Genomic DNA, 20,393 nt, shown 5'->3' on the forward strand with positions numbered 1-20,393 from the left:
TTGAAAAATGAGGAGGCCGCACCGTTAACCAAAACTGCAAAACTGACATTTGTGATGCACCCCATGACCCAGCTAACAAAAGAATAGTTGAAACCGAGATGTGTAAGCAACATTCGCAAATAGAGCCAACTGATCCGGTCATATGCTTTGGATAAATCAATTTTGAGCACAGCACCCTTCTTATTCTTCATCCGGATACTATGAATAACCTCCTGGGCAACCCCGATGGCTTCATGAATTTGTCTTCCATCCAGAAATCAAAATTGTTCCATCGATATGTTTTGTGATAGGATTGGTGCTAATCTGAGAGCAATAACCTTTGCAATAATCTTGTAGATGCAGTTACACAAGGATATTGGTCTGAAGTCTTTGAAACTATCTGGATCATCCTTCTTCGGAATAAGAGCTATGAAAGTTGAGTTGAAGGGTCTATAGATTTCTCCTTTCTGTCTTGACTCTTCAACTACTTCAGTTATTTCTGTTCCCAATTGATCAAAAAAATGGAGGAACAGCTCTATTGTCCAGCCATCAGGGCCTGGGCTCTTGTCTTTGCCCATGAGCTTCATAGCTGCTTCAACCTCCTCCTTTGAGACCGGGGAGGACAGATCTTCTGATTCATCTTCCTCAATGAACCTAGGAAAGCTTTGTGCCGTTTGGAGGACTTCTGCAATCGTAGCCTCCCCAGAATCTGAGAAAATGTTCTGAAAGTGTCTTTTCCCAAGCCCAGAGAGCTCTGAGAAAGAATTTACCATCCTCCCTTCTTCGTTTTTAAGGCACCATATAGTATTTGCAGCTTTCCTACCTTTAGCAAAGTTATGAAAAAACTTAGTATTCTCATCCCCCGATTTTATCCAGACTGCCCTACTTTTTATCCTCCATTCTTCTTCCTTATCCAGTAGGATTTTATTTTGTTGTTTCTCCAAATGGAGGATTTTGTCTTTGGATGACTGAGATGAGTAACCATCAACCTCCATACTTTCCAGCTGCTTCAGTTCCTCCCTAATATTTCCCAGCTCCTCATTTTGCTTCAGCTTTCTTTCCTTTGCCCAGGAGATTGTGGCTTTCTTCAAATTTTTAAGGTTCTCCATGAACAAAAAACTCCTATCCTCATCAGATTTTGGAACAGGGTGGCTCCATGTATTATTGAACAGATTGCAGAAAGAGGGATCTTGGAGCCAAGCAGGATTGAACTTGAAAGGGGCTGGGGGCTTGGGGGGAGGGAGGAAAAGGTCAAGAAAAACAGGGAAGTGGTCCGAGTTTCCTCTTTCCTCAACCCACTGTTTGATCAAGGGAATTTTTGTTAACAGGGGCTCAGCTATCAGAAAACGGTCAAGTCTTTTGGCAATTCGATCCTCACCCATTCTTCGATTTCTCCAAGTAGGCTTTAATTTGATCAGAGAAGGATCAGTCAAATTGTTATCCGATATGAGGTTAAGGAAGAATTCAGAAAGAGGGTCTTCTCTGGCAGATGGCCCCCAAGCTTCAGCTCTGCCAATGGAGAAATTTAAATCACCACCCAGAAGCAAGTAAGGAGTCTTCATCACCGATTTCATCATCAGATTATCCCAAAAGGATTCCCTGCCCTGACAGGGCCCATACACATTTACCAAGGTAATAGGGAAAGAGAAATCTGGGGAGAGAACCTCCATTCCCAAAATAGAATTCATAGCCCATTGGTTTTTAATCCGTCCTTCTTTAATTCCAATGGAAATGCCCCCCGAATGACCAGAAGAGTCAACAGCAGTAAAAAACCATCCTGGTAAAATATTTTTTAGCAAAGCCTCAACCTCTACGGCCTTACCCAAAGTTTCTTGCAGAAAGATTACATCCAGATTAGAATTGTTTATCCACTCTTTTAATGCCAGTTTTTTAGGTTTGCTGGCCAAACCTCTACAATTCCATGATGTCAAAATCATTTAATAACATTCTCAGGGGGATGGGCTGCTCTAAGAACCCCCGGTATAGAATATTGTTTGCCGTCTGCAACGTCAAGCTTAGCTTTAATCTTAGCTTTGGACATATCTGACTTCCTACCTCGCTTATTTTTGAGGCAGCTATGTTCAGAGGTTTGTCCCAATCCACCTACAGTCCCAGGATCACTAAGTTTCCCTCCCAAAGATCTCAGGTTATATGGACAGGGAGATCTGGCAACCGAAAGAGAGAGGGGTGGCCATTGGTCTTCACGATTAATATCCAGAGCTGGTAAAGCATCAGCAATAAGGTCTATGGAAGGGGATATAGTATTATTTTCCACAGATTTATCAGCTTTATTTTCATGAACATTTCCGGATTGAAGCATAACGGAATTATGTTCCATGGATTCATAAGTATTATATTCATGTTCATTACAGGATTGAGAAATAACATGCGGGGGAACAGGAACATGCTCAGACAAAAGATGTGTAGAAGTAAAGGTTCTTGACATACCCTTTTCTTCGTCTTCGCAATGAGCTTGTATAGCCGGGACAGTCTTGACATGCTCCTCCGCGGTCACCGAATCTTTGACAGGTTCCACCTCATGCACTGTTGAAAAGTTTGCAGTTCCCTGATTTCCTTCTTGGTGCGGGGCATTTTCATCCACTGGGACTTTATCAGTTTCCTCTGCCTCCATATCCTCTCCTCCGAGCGTCTCCGGGATTTCGTACTCCGTGGATAGCTGATCAGGGTCTTGGACATTTCCTCTATTCGCTGAGGCCCGCCGAAAGTGTCGCCTCCTTCGCATCAATGGGCATTCTTTAGCCAGATGCCCATACTCATGACAGAGATGGCATCGGAACGGGAGATATTCATAATCTAACATCTGCTCGAAGACGTAATCCTTATACTGGAGATTAATTGTTTTTGCTAAGCCTCTGCTCGGATTAAGGGTGGCCAGTATACGCGCCATCGATCGATCCTTTGTGTGCAAAAAGGTCATATCTGCCTCCAGATATTTCCCCAACCGGTTTCCAATGGATTTAAACACTTCTTCAGTCCACAGGAAGGAGGGCAAACCCGGGACACGAATCCACACAGGAAACTCATCGGCTCTCTCCTTGTAAGCATCAAACATGGGTGTCCATTTCTTTAGTAGAATGGGAATGTTCCCAATATGCCAGTTGCGTTGGAAAACCCATTCTGCCGAAGCTTTATCTACAAAAACGAGCTTAAACCAGCCCTTCCCTAGGACTTGGGCTTCAAACTGAAGTGGTCTGTCTGAAACAAAACAGGATTCTCCCCACACTTGCAGAAATTCTGAGGAGTATTTCTTACCTCGAACTCTTCCTACCAGCGTGCTTTCTGCGACAACTAGGGTTTCTTCAATAGTTACCTCCATTCCAAGGACCAGGTTGCCCTCTATCGCCTGAGATCCAATGGGTCTTTGAGACTTCCTCTTCGCCCCTTTGAATCCTAAATCTTCCACCTGGGTATCATAACCCTTACGGCTGACGTTCCTATCTGTGATTGTCTGCGGATAGCCCCCACTGGATGTTATCTCCGGCTGAGGCGGATTTTGGTTCGCCAAAACTGCTTCCCCGTTCCCAGAAGATGACAGTCCCTTAGCCGGTCCATCAGAAACTGCCCGCGCCTCACCAGGTAGCTCTCCGGGACCCTGAGCAAACGGCCCTTCAAGGGTATGGGATACCCTTGGCAGCGAAACCCTAGTAATCGGGGGAAGCCCCTCAGAGGCCCTTGGAGGGCTGTTACTTGCAGCGAGCCCTAAAATGGGAAAATCTTCAAAACCCTTAGTCAACCGAAAACGCGAAGGGTCTTTTTTACCTTTTGGGTCCAAGGGTAAACCTTCTTCAGCTGCTCCTCTGGGAGTCGAAACGCCGTCACTCTGCTTGTAACCGTCTGCTATGCTTGAATGAAGTTCCGCGTTTTCCGCCGCCTTGTCCACTAGAGGAAACAGAGGAGTATCATTCGGGTTTATTTCTCCAAGCCTCGACAGGTCGAAAGCTCCAAAATAGTGCTCCACAGCCTGAGCATTTGTGTCTTTCCCCCACATGGACAAAATGTCTTCTAATGCTGGGTCCAAATCGACTAAATCTGCGGGGTTAACCATGGTTATCTAGGAGCAGTTGCTGGTCAATGGCGGAAACCTCACGGTTCTTGTTGGGAGAAACGAAATAAGGGCGGTTGTTCAAACTGTAATAAAAACAAAGTGAAAAGGTTCTCGTGGATATGTTTACAGGCCTATACCGTCGCAGTGATTAACCTCCAGCTGCCAGTCAAACGAGAACCCGCGCCGGCATCTGTTCTGCACCCCTCTGACCTTGCAGGCTAGCCGTGGCCCTTACGGGTTTCCAAGCAGCTTCCAGGTTTCGGAACCCTAGTCGCGTCAAATAATTACTTATATAACTCACAATGTTATATAAATATCATATACATATTAATTATTTAATAAAAAACTTCTATATTAATTAAGATATTAAAGCAATAGTTTTCTTACTTAAAAACAAGTGTAATATGCAACGTTGCTGCGTCTCTTATGACAAAAATAATTGTTAGTAAAATAATTATCATGAGAATAATTATAAGGCATTATAATATAGAGTTACTATATTAAAAAAAAACTTGGAATATAAATTAGTACTTCCTTTTATAGGGTTAAAATATTTTGATTTTGAAATGAATTATGGTTTTTGGGCAAGTGGTATTTAAAAGGAAAAGGAAAATATTAAACTAAAAATGTGAAGAGTTTGAATTGTAAAATATATAAAAGAAGTGTCTAATAGAAAAAAAATATATATCAAAAAATTATGTATAAAAATGTTATTAGGAAAATTTTAAAATATGAATTAATTTTTATCTAGATAATATTAATAGATATAAAAGATGAAAGTATACATATATTTGAATTCTAATATCTTAAATTGAGAAAAATAAAAAATAACACAACTAAGAACCAATTCATATAAAAATATAAAATAAAATATTATAAAAATATAAAATAAAAATATGCAAAATAATGTATCATATAAAATATGTAGAAATATGGAAATAAATATTGAATAATAATTACTTTATACTATACAAATATACAAATATAACATACTTGTATATGAATAAAGGTTAAATATACAAATAAAATTGTAAATCAATATTTGAAAATTTTTAAATAAAATATGCACAATAAAATTAATTAAAAAAAGAAAACAAAACAAATTACAAATCAATATTTTATAATATTTTATTAATACTACATATATAATAATAATAAAAATTCTAATATATAGAATAAAAAAATCAAAGTCAATCAAATAAATTAAACATTTAATTTGTTAAAACCACTAAATGTAACTAGTGGCCAATAATAAAAATATTTGATTTTTATTTGTTTTTGAGAATTAGTTTAATGTGTCAAGTACTATTAAATAATGTACTACATTTGATTTTTAAATTTATTATGAGAAATAGTTTAATGTGTTAAGTAGTAAACAATGTACAATCTACAAATAGGCAGTATCTACTATTTGTATTTTATAATGTACAATATATGAATAGGTGGCATATATATATACATATATATTTCACACTGACAATTCTAATTAAAATTCCATTAAAATAGTCATTTCATTGTACTTAACCAATATAAAATTAGAAATAATGAATTTCATAAAATACAAATGTATTTTTATTTTAAAAAAATTGGAATTAATATGATAATTTTTAAAAACTTATTACAAAACAAAAAATTATTAAAACTCATATTATTTTGACTAGTAACCAATTACAATATAACTGCCTTCAGTAGGTATAAAAATAAAAAATTCTCTACCTAAAGTGGAAGGGAAGGTGGGGGATATAGTTCAAAATATAAGTAATCAAAAGTAACAAATAAGTAGGTAAATTATGAGGAACATCCCTGAAGTAAGTGATTTCTTATCTAAATTTGATTTGATGTGATGATTACATGCCCCAATGACACTTTCATCATGTGATCATCCCATCAATTAAAGAAATTGAAGACACAATTTTCTCCATTATGAAATATGACATCTAAAAGGCCACAATACTCCATGTATTGTCCTAAAATAAAAAAGGGATTAGTCTAATGTTGTGAAATTTTGGTTGCCTCGATGTTTGAACTTGTTATGATGTGTTTCCCCATGGAATTCTCTAGCAACATCCATTTCGGCTCCACTCTTTGAGCTCTAAGAAATTGACTCTCCTACATCCTACTATCTCAGTACATTTGTCAACTCTAATGCCAGATATTTGTAGTACACTTGCCACAGTCCCCAAGATGAAGTTCCTCACAATTCAAATTTGAATTTTCCAAACTAGCTCCATGAATACTTTCCAAACTAGTTAGAGGTAGAGCATCATTGTTAAGCAAATTTCAAAGGCAACAAAAAGGTTCACCATCATCATTAGTGATAGTAGCAACATCCACATATTGTGAAGATGAATTGCATCATACCAAGGACTTCTCCCTCTGTTTGGCTCTCTACTCATTATATGATTTGGTATCAGATCTACAGTGTTGCGTGGATGAATTTGGATTTGGATATCATCAACTTTTTGAGATTATTTCGTTGAATGAATCTTTGGATGGACCTATGAGTTTGTGAAAAAAGTTTTATTTGCGCCACTTATCGTGTCAGAGATTTGTGTGAAGCACACAACAAATGGGTTATTGAGACAATATGGAAAATAGGCAGTGTGGAAGACCAACATGTTTTCCTATTTGTGGAGGACCAATGCTGATGAAAAGCATGTGAAAAGGTTGAATATGGAGGAGACCATCTGGATGTGCATTTTCATATAGATTTGAGTTACCATATCAAAGTGATATTGTTACAAAGCACAATCTATTGAGTGTGGTCGTTTTAATCCATGAAGGAGAAATGGCATGAGAACTAAACTAAAGGAGGATTTGCATGGAAAGTTGGAGTTGTATGTTGATTGTTGGACTGTGTGAGGAGGCGTGAGAAGTGTAAAGAGTTGCATTATATATACAAAAGTGTTGAATTATTGTACGTCTTGCATGGTATGCTCGTTTTTGAGTTGTTATGAATCAATGTTAAAAGTTGTGGAAAGGTGATGCATGCGTGCTAGTGCATGGGACTCTATGTGGGAACATAGTTGAAATACATTATGTGTCTGAGCTGGAGACCTATGTGCATTACCATTGTAAAAGAGTTGCATAAAAAGTTTGAAAACAAATATTGAAGCATTAAAATCTATGTAGTCGAAAGTTGAATGTTGTGTAAAGTCACTGTGTGTTGAAGGATGTGTTATTCACTCTGTAATAAGAGCCAACCTCAAACGTTGAAGTAATGAGTATGAAGAAGGGAAGGTAATTTTCCAACACAAGAAGGTGATTTGAAATTTTAAAATCTGCAAGAATTATTTTTTAAGGTGGGCTTAATGGCTAATTCTTTGGTGGAATCTAATTTTTAAATGAATCAAACAAGTTAGATAAGGCCAATTATGTGAATAGAAAGTTCAAGATTAATAATTTGATGGAAGTGGAAAATGTTTAGCTCATTGTATTTGGACATGCAGCCAAACCTGAATCCCTTGCAAACATGGTTCAATTTTGGGAACATCGTGAAAGAAAAGAAAAAGTGATTCTCTGAATGTCCGTGACAGACAATACTATTATGCATATGACAGATTGCAAGACATCCAAAGAGACATGGGATACCCTTAAAGGTTTCTATGAAACAACCAATACAAATTGAGTTTTTTTTCTTAAAAAATAATTTGCTTTCAATTAAAAAGGAGGATAATGAGAATGCAAATAACTTTATTTCTAGAATTAAAAATCTGAAAGACAAACTAGGTAATATTGGTGAAAAAATCTCAAGCACAGATCCGGTAACTATTACATTGAATGGTATGTTAAAAAAATATTAGATGTTTATTAAAAGTGATGCAGCTCAAGAAACAACAACTACATTTGATAAAATCACAGGTATTCCTCTACAGGAGAAAGAATGAAAGAAAAATCTTAATCGCAGTTCTCATAATTCAAACTTGACGTTGATAGCGAAAGGGAAACAACCTTCTAAAGGAAATCCATGGAAAATAAATAAGGGAAGCAAGGCACCATATGTAAGTCCACATCAAGGTATGACACCACCAAAATTTGATGTTAATGCTAAAAGGAATGATGCATGTTCTTCCTATGGAAAGTTTGGACATTCTTCTATAGATTTCTTTAAAAAGAAGTATTACAAGTCCAAACATAGAAATAGAAGACATACTGGTCATTTTACTGATAGAGGAGAAATAATGAAGGATGACTTCAAAAAACTTAGATTGTTTATTTCATATGCCACCCTTTTTGTTGAAACAAATGACTCAAATGCATGGTTTATTGATTTAGGTGCCTCCATTCATATGTCTTGTAATAAGGACTAGTTTGAAAATCATCATGAAACAAATAATGGTTTTAAGATATATCTTGGAGATGACCAATCACATCAAATTAAAGGATATTGTGATGTATCTATAACATTACCAAATGGTTGTGTTAAGCAGTTTCAAAATGTGATGTATGTGCTTGGTACAAAGAATAACTTAATCTCAATTTCTACCATAACAGATCAAGATTTGAAGGTAGAATTTGTAAAGTCATATTGTGTGGTGAAAGATATGCATGATCATTACAAGATTATTGTAATAGGTGTCAAATTTGGAGGTTTCTACAAGCTCAATGTGACGAGAAAGAGTCTTCAAGTGTTGGCATCCACAACCATGACAATAGATGTTTTATGGCACCAAATGTATGTTCGTCTTAATTATCATGATTTGTTACTACTTCAAAAACAGGGAATGGTGTAGGGACTTCCATTGCTTAAAAATAAACATACCACATGTAAATGGTGTGCACCAAAAAAGATGCATAGGGAATAATTCCCTACTCATATAGATAAAATAGAAAAAAAATATTCTTGAACTTGTGCATATAGATGTGTGTGGCCCCATGCAGCCAAGGTCACTTTTTGGAACATACTATTTCCTAATTTTTATTGATGATAGCACAAACTATACATGGTTATGAGAAAGAAAAGTGATATATTTAATTAATTTAAAGAAATTAAAAATGTGGTTCAGAAACAAATAGGTAAATACATCAAGATCCTTCGATCAGATAGAATATACATCAGGTGCATTTGTAGGGTGCTATAAAGCCAATGGAATTGTGCAATAGTATACCATGCCACATACTCCACAACAAAATGGAGTAGTTTAGATAAAGAACAAAAACTTACTGGAATGTGCACTAAGCATGATAAAAGGTAAACATCTTACCAATGATTTTTGGGTTGAAGCTTTCATTACTGTTGTTTATTTGGAAAATAGAAGTCCAACTAAAATTTTAGACCATAAAACTCCTTTTTAAGCTCTTTATGGAAATAAACCAATAGTAAGTCATTTAAGAATATGTGGAAGCAAAAAAAATTCTCACGTTCCTAACGAAGATAGGAGAAAGATTGATGCAAAAGAAATTAAGTGCATTTTTATTGTTTATTGTTACAATCACAAACCATATAAGATGTTTGATCCCAAGACACATATAGTTTTGGCAAGTAGAGATATATTATTTCATGAACATGCAAATGAAAATGTCAAAGAAGTAGTAGACAATGAACCAAAACATGACCGGGATGAAGAACCAAACAACATGGACACTTCAAGCAACTAAAGTACACAAAGAGGAGGATAAGGTTCACCATAAAGCAAAACAAGAGGAGACAATAGTGAAGAAACAAGGAGGTCATCACACCAAACTCAACTACCTGTAAGATATGAAGATCATGCATTGATGATTGAATTAATGCATGTTATATAACCTTTGAATTTTGAACAAGCTAAAGAGAATATATAATAGAGAGATGTAGTGGAGGAAGAGTAAGAGTCCATAATGAAAATTGATACATGGGAATTAACAAAATTTTCAGAAAATAAAATTCCCATAGGATTCAAATGGTTGTTCAGTTCTAAATTTAATCATGATGGTAGTATAGATAAATATAAAGCTATATTGGCTGCAAAAGGCTATTCACAGAATGAGGGAATTGATTATGAGGACAATTTTGCACATGTACTTAAGATGAATACCATTTGATTAACGATTACATTAGCTTCAAAACATAATTTGAAACAACATCAGTTAGATGTCAAGTCCGTCTTTCTGAATGGGGAATTAAAGAAAGAAGTGTATCTTATTCAACTAGAAGGATTTGTAAAGAAGGGTCAAGAGCATATTTTATGCAAGTTAAAGAATTTTTTATATGGATTGAAATAGGAACAAAGATCTTGATATGTAAAGATTGAGTCTTTCTTTCTTTAGAAAGGTTTTATGAAAAGTAGGAGTGATCCTAACCTATATATCAAGACATATCAAAAGGGGCATATTGCCTTGATTTCCTTGTATGTGGATGATATTATTATAACAGAAAATGAATCTAAGTTGATGGAAGAAATTAAAAGACATTTGTTACAGGTATTTGAGATAAAGGACCTTGGTGAGTTGCATTATTGCTTAGGTCTTGAAGAATGGAGAGAAGCTAGTAAGGCACTCGTCACATAAAGTAGATATATAAGGGAGTTACTTAAAAGGTTTAATATGAATGAATGTAAGGCTATGATTACTCCTTTAGAAAAGAATGTCAAACTCTACAATGATTATAAAACAAAAGAGGTGGATGGTACATTTGATTGTTAGTTGGTGGGAAGTTTAAACTTTCTCACTACAACCAAGCCAGATATAGCATATTCAATGAACATCCTTAATCAATTTATGGCCAAGCCTCATGAAAGCCACTTAATAGTAGCAAAGGTAGTAGTTTGATATTTGAAAGGGACTACTAATTTATGTATTATATATACTAATGAGTTTGATGTTGAGTTGACAAGTTACATTGATTCAGATTGGATCGAAAATCCTAATGATAAAAAATAAACCACATGATATGCATTTAACCTTGGATCTGGGATCATGTCATGGAGCAACAATAAAAAACCAATTGTTTCTTTATTATCAACTAAAGATGAGTATAAAGCATTATGTAGTGCTACTTGTGAGGTAATTTGTTGGTGAAGATGTAGAAATTATGTTGTAGAATTGTAACTGCTCATGAAATTTTAATCTAAATCACAAGACACAATCCTACTCTACTGTTATGCAGAATTCAATTCACAATTTAGAACAATAATCAGAAATATGCAATAAGAACTAACACACATGCATACACTAATTTTCCATGGGAAAGTAATATTCTATAAACCAATTTGCCTTCTTGCATTAATATGATGAATAGAGATGTATTACAATTGCTAGCTCAATCTGAGCTCAACCTGCATGTGAATAACCTATCTCTCTACCTGCACTCGCACTGTCTATACTCGTGCAACTGCCTATACTCTCACTGCTGCCTGTACTCGTGCTGCTACTTGCAATCCCTCTTATTTCCTTGCACAATTTCCAAGGATTGATCACCTCACCAATACTCTAAACTGTACACTCAATATAGTATATAATTAATTGCACACTGCCTTGGAATCTCCACCATAGTTTAGGAACTTGAATTTATTGCATACACTAGCTATTTTGATTTAATTGATCAATTAACTAGATGATCATTGATTTAGACTACTGTCCCACTGCAAAACTAACCTTCCACTAGTTATATCAACAATTGGAACTAGTTTAACTGAATATGTAATAGATCTGACCCAGAAATATATGAAAATACAAATATACCCAGAATTAACAAGATAGAAATAGATAAACTTCAGATCTTTTTTTAATATCAAACCCTTGAGATAGGGCAACACCATACAATCACTCCTTAAGGAAGGAGAACACTCCACAAGCCATATGCTTGTCCATACAATAACCATTAACATTTCTCAATTGGGAGTCTCTAGCCTCTATATAGGATTCATACATATAATACCATGGGTCATTACCATGGTTCTCTCAATACCATATATCTAATACCATGGGCTTATAACATTATTGCTAACTACTTGTGGTCCCTTACATGATGTGGGTTAACCACTTTATTTATTAACTATGGCCCATCCCATTATTACATTATTCCTTTGGGTACCTCCCTTTGTACCCCATACTATCCCCCTCTAGGTATACTACATTCCACCCCCCTTAAATATGTTTCGTCCCAAAACATAAGAAGAACCCAAATAATAAGATCTACTCAATAGACTAGTCCACTAGTACCATGCACATGCATCTATCCATGAAAGAGAAAGGTGAACCCTCGATCTAGCTGGTGTCTCGCTCGCTTGAGATGGAAGTTGAACCTGGCGGCTCTTCTGTGTTGATGTGTTGTGGGTGGATCGTCGCCCCTCTCTATTTGTCGTGCGAGGGTTGTTGTCCTTGTGGCTAATTTGTTGCCATCACGTTGGTTGTTTTCTTGCTGGGTGATGTGGGTGGTGATATGCTGAAGTTTTAACCAACGATGTATCCTTCTTTATTTCACCACTTAATGGAGCCTGATCGGTATCTGGTACATGTTGTGGTGCCTAATGTTGTTTCTTATCTTCAAATATTACTTCAACAACTAATTCCTCATCGGATGTGTCCGTACCTGCAACCTCTTCTGCTTCAGCCTCCTTGAACTCTTCCTGTTTATTGATGGAAATATCCTGTAATGTAATTTTCTTATTTTTATACTAAAGCTTCAAGAATTTCTTCTACACATTAAAATTGATAGTACTAACAGATTCCATCCAAGGGTATCCCAAAAAAACATCCACATTATCCATATCTGAAGCATAAAAATCAGAATGCAATACATACTTATTTATAGAAATATTCAAATCTTTATAAATTTGAACATCCTCATTATCAACTTGTGTGTTTTCCATGTTTTTTGTTGGAACTTGCAATTTTTTTGCCAAATTAACATTTATAAGATTTTGCTTGCAACTAGGATTTATAGACACAATGATCTTCTCCTTCTAAATACATCCATGAACCTGTAATAAGGAGATACCAGTAGAAAATAACCCCACATGTTTCTCATTATCTTGTTTTCCAACATGAGACCATTTGTCTAACAATAATTTTTCAAATTCTTCATCGGGTAGGTTTAACCACTTCTTTATGTTAAGTGATTCCCACCATGTGGTCGCCTCCTCTTTAAAATTAGCCACTATGAAAAATTTCCAACCTGTCGGCCATAATTATTTTTGTCTTTCTAGGACTTCTTCAATAGTAGGGCCATCATCTTTTCCTGTAAATTTTTTTTTGCTAGAAGCCATGAAGAGGTTTTTGAAAAAAAATCGCTTACTTGGCGAAAATTCGAAATGGCCACAGTTCAGTCAATATTGCTCAGAATCCTTATTATGACCTGTTTTCAGAAATGGAACAACCATTCTGCATCTTCCCATGTAATAAAAATCCCAATATAGGCACTGGAATTTCAGATTTGTACTCAAACTGTCCCGCCGTCACAAAAATTTATGAAAAAAAAGATAATTTTAAATCAATGATATATCCCTCATCTGGACTCCGATTCGATCGATTTTTTTTTGTTGAAATTGGGTAATCTTTCAAGAGGATCTCAGATCTGCAATTTTTTTTCTAAATATTCCCCCACAAAAATGACAAAAATTAACTGGAGATCCGATGTCCACGAATTTTCATCAAAAAATATTTGCAACACAGCTGATTTTTAAATCAGCGATATCTCCCTCATCCAGACACCAATTCGGCCGATTTTTTTTGAAATTGGGTATTTTTTTCGCAAAGAATTCATATATGCAATTTTTTTCTTAAAATTTTTCACTAGAAGTTATAGATATTATCTGCAAACTCACCACCCCAAAAAATTCCTGCAAAAATAAAAAAAAATTCTCCGCTTTGCCCAAGAAAGAGCTTTGATACCACTTGTAATAGATCTGACCCAGAAATATATGAAAATGAAAATATACCCAGAAATAACAAGATATAAATAGATAAACTTCAGATCTTCTTTTAATACCAAACCCTTAAGGTAGGACAACACCATACAATCACTTCTTAAGGAAGGAGAACACTCCACAAGCCATATGCTTGTCCATACAATAATCCTTGACATTTCTCAATGGGGAGTCTCTAGCCTCTATATAGGATTCATACATACAATACCATGGGTCATTACCATGGTTCTCTCAATACCATATATCTAATACCATGGGATTATCACATTATTGCTAACTACTTGTGGTCCCTTACATGATGCAAGTTAACCACTTTATTTATTAACTATGGTTGATCCCATTGTTACATTATTCCCTTGGGTACTTCCCTTTGTACCCCATACTATCCCCCCTAGGTATACTATAGAATACAACTAGAAATATCTTAACTGGATTAATAAAATTTAGAAATCACACATGCTTAACTTAACTCCAAGCCCACTAACTCGAATTTAGTGTTCTAACTGAGTGACAAGAGCCATTTCACCTCAATTAACGACCTCCAAGTTGTCTTGCTAATGTGGAAATTCGATTTACTCAATTTGACCAAGGCAAAGTCAAATTGATCCTTTCTTGCTACACTTCTCAACACACCCTCTTAGCAAGAAAGGTATTTTCCACCCCCCTATCCAACAACTGTGGAATGTATTGTAGCACTACCTCTCACTGTTGTTGTTTTTACTGCAACAACTGCAACTGAGAATCATAAAAAAAAGAAGAAAATCAATTGTGTTTGCAACTGTCTTCTGGGAAAATTATGTTTCTTCTCACTCTGCTACTAAGCCTCCTGCTCTGTTGTCAAAACTGCTTTGCAATCTTCAGTATATGACTGCACCAACTAACACCGAACCTCCTGCTACTGAATACTGTGGGCTCCTGTAGCAAGGTAATGATCCATGAGAAGGACACCTCAATGGACCCTGCCTAAATTTCTGCAATTCTAGGGTTAGGGATCTACATCGCCCCACCTCACTTTTAGAGGTATAGTTGCATGCATTGAGAATATGATCTACTCATACTGTTGCTACTGCTCTATTGCTTCTTCCACACTATTGCTGCAACTACTGCAATAATGAGTCTGATCTCCCCAGATCTTGAATTACTAGCTTCCATAGGGCTACTCCCTTTGGAACTTGACTCCCTCCAAGTTACGATCTCCCTATGGGAAATATTGATACTCCTCAATCTCCCAATATCAATTATCAAAACTCCTTTTTGTGTCACTAAACATTGTCTCACTAATTTTCCCACTAGAAGCCTTCTAGCTCCATTAAGAATTCTACACATATGGTCTTATGGATCTTCCCTAAACTAGGGATCCATCAATCTGCCTCCTAGTAGTCCATGGATCCTTTGGCATGTGTATTGTACTTAAGGTCTTCAAGCTGCTGCATATTACATATGAAATTCATTGTTCACAACTATGTTTATGAATAATGCTTAGCCTTCTAGATCTACCCTATCTCTGTGACATATCGGTTGCTACTGTCACTCTTCTTAGGGATTTCATATCTGCCCACATACAGTCACTCATTGACTAATCTACAACTTTTGCAATGAGCCTTATTATCTCTAATTTGTCAAAAAACCAAACCAGTGAACTAGGGTAGCAAAACCAACCCACGTGATTTCTCTTGGCTTCTCCAAAAGTCAATCATTAGGGTATCAAAATACAACCCACTTGTCCACAACAATTAGGGCAACTAGATGTCCACTAACAAACATCCAACACATAGTAAATAGGTCAAATACTTGTTCTAATGTGAATATTGCTATGATACCATGTAGAAATTATGGTGTATAATTGTAACTTTTCATGAAATTTTAATCTAAATCACAAGACAAAACTACTGCTTTGTGGAATTCAATTCACAATTTACAACAATAATCAGAAACATGCAATAAGAAATAAAAAAACATGCACACAATAATTTTCTAGGGGAAAGCAATATTCTAGAAACCCCTTTGCCTGCTTACATTAATATGATGAATAGAGATGTATTACAATTGATAGCTCAATCTGAGCTCAACCTGCAAGTGAATAACATATCTCTCTGCCTGCACTCACTCTTCCTATACTTGCGTAGTTACCAGTATTTGCGTTGCTGCCTGCACTTGCTCCTATTTCCTTGCACAATTCTCAAGGATTGATCACCTGAACAATACTCTAAACTACACACTCAATCTATTTTATAATTAATTGTACACTGCCTTGGAATCTCCACCAAAGTCGAGGAACTTGAATTTCTTGCATGCACTAGATATTTTGAGTTGATCGATCAATTAACTGGATGCTCAGTGAGTTAGACTATTGTCCCACTGTAAAACTCACCTTCCATTAGTTCTATCAATGGTTGGACCTAGTTTAACTGAATACAATTGGAAATAACTGAACTGAATTAGTAAAATTTAGCAATCATACATGCTTAACTAAAATCCAAGCCCACTAACTCAAATTTAGTGTTCTAATTGAGTGACAAGATCCATGTCACCTCAGTTAACTGCCTCTAGGTTGTCCGACTGATGTGGAAATTCAATTTACTCATTTTTACCAACGCAAAGTCAAATTGAGCCTTTCTTGCTACACTTCTCAACATAAGATTCTTGAAGATGTGGGAGAATAATGGAAAATGCCAAAAATGATCAATTGTGATAATCAGAGGTCCATCAAACTAGCCAACAATCATATATATCATGCTAGATCGAACCACATTGATACCCCAACATAATTTTGTATGAGAAAAGATGCAATAAAAGGAGATTGATTTAATTTATTGTACTACAAATGAAAATATGCTTGAAATCTTCACAAAGTATCTTGGAAAGAAAAAAATTGAAATATTAGAAATTAGTTAGGTGTTGTATAGAACACATTTCTCCACTAAGAGGGAGTGTTGGAGATAATAATGGAGATATTCTCTATTTGGTTGTCATTAAGATTGCAAGTCTTAATTAGCATTCAGATCCTATATTTTAAGGATTTTTTTCAAACTATTAAACTATATTATATTCCTCTAAATGTAATAGGCTATTAATCGAATTATTTGAGAGTGTGGGCGACCTCTTAGTGTGATAATTGTCTCTCCTATGATGTCATTGTTTCCATTTATTTGTTTTTAATTATTTTTCTATGCTATATCTTATACACGTGTGTATAGTATCTTAATTATTGGCTTCTAATGCATCTAGGTGTAATGGATAACTTATTGTAGTTCACTAACTAAAAACAATGACTTGTTCACTTCAAAACCTTTTAAATTGTTTGTGTTTGATTTCAGTGATGGTTTCACTTAAAAACTTGAAATTTTTTGCTGACAGTCACCATGTCAACCTTCAAGCCCAACATTGTTATTTAATAGATTTTTGGTTTTGGGGTCAAATGCGAGAGGAATCATTTGACTTGGTTGATTAATGTGAATTTAATATTGTCAAAGTACTTAATCTGAAAGAACAATTCCATAATTAACCCTTCTTTTTAGTAGTTGCAAGATTTTCCAACATTGCAAGGTTTTGGAACAAATGTCATTGTCTTTGTTTGGAATTTGTTAAAGCACCAAGAGGGATTTTGTTTCAACCTCTAATTACTTCATATATTTTCTTATATTTTTAATTTTAATGTAACCACCTCCCACCCCCTTATGCCATCTTGGGTCATGGAAGTATTACCCACTTTTTTTGACTTGATCTCCAAAGTCTATTTTGAAGATGGGTTTACCACAACCTCTATTTCTCAAAGTCTTCAAATCTTAAATTAATACCACCATTATTCTCATCTCATCGAGATATTTCCAAGGATAAATTTTTTATCTCAATTTGTGTCATGGATCAAAAGTTATACTTGTTACAATTTTAGCCCTATTACATGAGGTCATGTAATGAAGAAGTTCCATGTGGCACCCACATGGACTACCTGACCCATGTGGTGCTATGCCACCACAAGGTGGGGCACATAGGGTAGTGACGCCCTCATGTTCGAGTTACTCTTTGTGTTAAATGTTTGAGGTAATTGGTTGAGGGCCAACATTGGCCCTTCAACATTGGGATTGTCTGCCTACACTCATTGTACCTTGATGTACCGATAGCCCAAAAACTATGCCCTATGGTCCACCCAATAGACATCACATCGGGTCAGGTTTTTGTTCATGGATTCATCTGCATGATTGTTCCATAGTGTAATATCCTGAAGGCCCGAGAACTTGCTAGCGTCCTCCTATTTACATCATGTCAGGTCGGGCTTTCTTTATGCTTAACTCCTTTGATGGCTAGTGGCCCATGGGCCTGAGAGCCTCATAGGGCCCACCCCGATACATGTCACTTCGACAAGTACCGATACAAGTCCTTGATACAACATTAGGGACTCATCTAGACCTTGCTACAAGTATAGATCCATGTAATACACAAAATTATAAATTCTAAGGGATTTCCAAGGACTTGCCCAAGTTTCCATTATTGCATAGTGTTGCTTAGAACACTATTGTATACTAGAATGAAACCTTCATTCCATCTCTAATATTGTAGACATTATTCATGGACATGATACAGTAAATGGATTCATCAACATGTCTTCAACCATGCATCAAACCACCAAAACCATAGCTAACAGTGATTTGTACATTTGATACAACAACACCATATTCAAACATAGAATAAATCCAATGTAGTGACATTAGATCTACTAAGAGGTTTTTCATTATAATGATAATTTGTATATAGAGTTGAGGGTGTAACCACTCACATCAATTTAAATTTTAACTCTATAACTCTTGCAAGATTCTTATACAACACACAATGCATATCCATCTTGTGCATAAACATAATGCATAACATTATTAGGAAAGACCAATGAACCTTTCAATTTATGAGCATGCAAACCATCAAAGCACTAGTATTAATAGTTATCTACATGTCTTCATGCAACCAGTCACAATTGCATTTATAATCAAGAACATTCATATATCCACATAAATTTACTATTCCAAACTAGTAAAAAGAGCATACATGGCAGTTTCCCATCAAGGACATGCAACCGTTTTAAATGACCATTTAGGAGTAACACAAAGCCATACATTATTCATTAGCATACCAGTCATGGTAATCAATCTCATTCAAATATACACATATCATAACACTTGTCTGAATGACTAAATATGCCTGGAAACTTAAGGTGGGACTTTAACTCTTCACTTAGCCATAGCCAAGTTGCACCACAATCTTTCTTGCATTTTTCCATCCCCAAGCTAGATCCATGATATGAGGGATCAATTTTTCAAAGATTTCAACTAGGCTCAGCTGGGGTAATGCTTAGCACCAAGAGTATGCATTTATTTTATAGGTGGTTTATCAGTTATGCCTTTAAGGGAGGGACTGCAGGAACCTATAGCTCAATGCTTGGGTGGTTTATAAACTTAGAGGGAAAGCATTAAGTGGTTTATCAACCCTCTTTAACAAGCACCTTAGTGGATTTCTACCCTTCCTAGTGGTTTATTAGCCTTCTTAGAAAGCAATAAGTGGTTTTTCAGCCTTCTCTACAAGTACTTAGTGGTTTATCAACCTTCTCAGCAAGCACTAAGTGGTTTATGTTGGCTTAATGGGTCCTGACCCATGTTCAAAGTTAATTGCACCAAACAAAACCCTACACTACTGGCCCTTTTGGCATCAACCAGTGTAGCGCAGGCTGAAGTCTCACCTGAAGTAGTATGGGGGGAAGCTGGAACCATGTTTCCGCATCTAGAGATTAGTGTGATGTCTTTTATTTCCCTAGATCTACCTTCATGTAGATATGTAAGCCCCTATGGCTCAGTACTGCACTCCCTTTAAACGACCTATAGACCTTCGCGAAGGTATATGATAGGTCTTTGTGGACCCTTAACAGACAAATCATCCACTTACGCGCACCATAAAATAACCCAAGATCTGAGCTTGCGCAGATATAATTAAGTATTAATAAACATAACATAATGTATTATAATCTTCACGAAAGTATTTAACATGTATTACGTACAGTTATCAAGATGTATCCCATAGAGTCGCGCATCAATAGATCAATATTTCATAAAGATATTATTAAATCACATCATATATTGCAATCATAATTAAACATAAGTAAATAGATAAACACAAGAATTCTTCAACAATCTACTTTATTGATCTTCAATATGGGGTTACAGACTCAAAACTACCTTGCGCACTTAGCTGCAGGCATCCGCACACTCAGCTGTGGACACTATTCTAGGCCTCTGTGCACTCAGCTGCAGAGCCTTTCCCTCCTCTATGACTCACTTCTCTGCACTATCTTCTATTGACCCATTACATCCATCATCATCTGATCATGCCTTAGACTTTCTAAGACACACCTATTTATACAATCCCATGGTCCACGGACCATGGGTGGATCTCAAAACCAACTCAAATTTACATAGAAAAGGGGATAAAACCCCTTTTACTCCTAATTACCTATGTGCTCC

The sequence above is a fragment of the Pinus tabuliformis genome, chromosome 7 (assembly GCF_031772625.1).
Source record: "Pinus tabuliformis cultivar Carrire ecotype Pingquan chromosome 7, CPIR1, whole genome shotgun sequence".
NCBI classification, from domain to species: Eukaryota; Viridiplantae; Streptophyta; class Pinopsida; order Pinales; family Pinaceae; genus Pinus; species Pinus tabuliformis.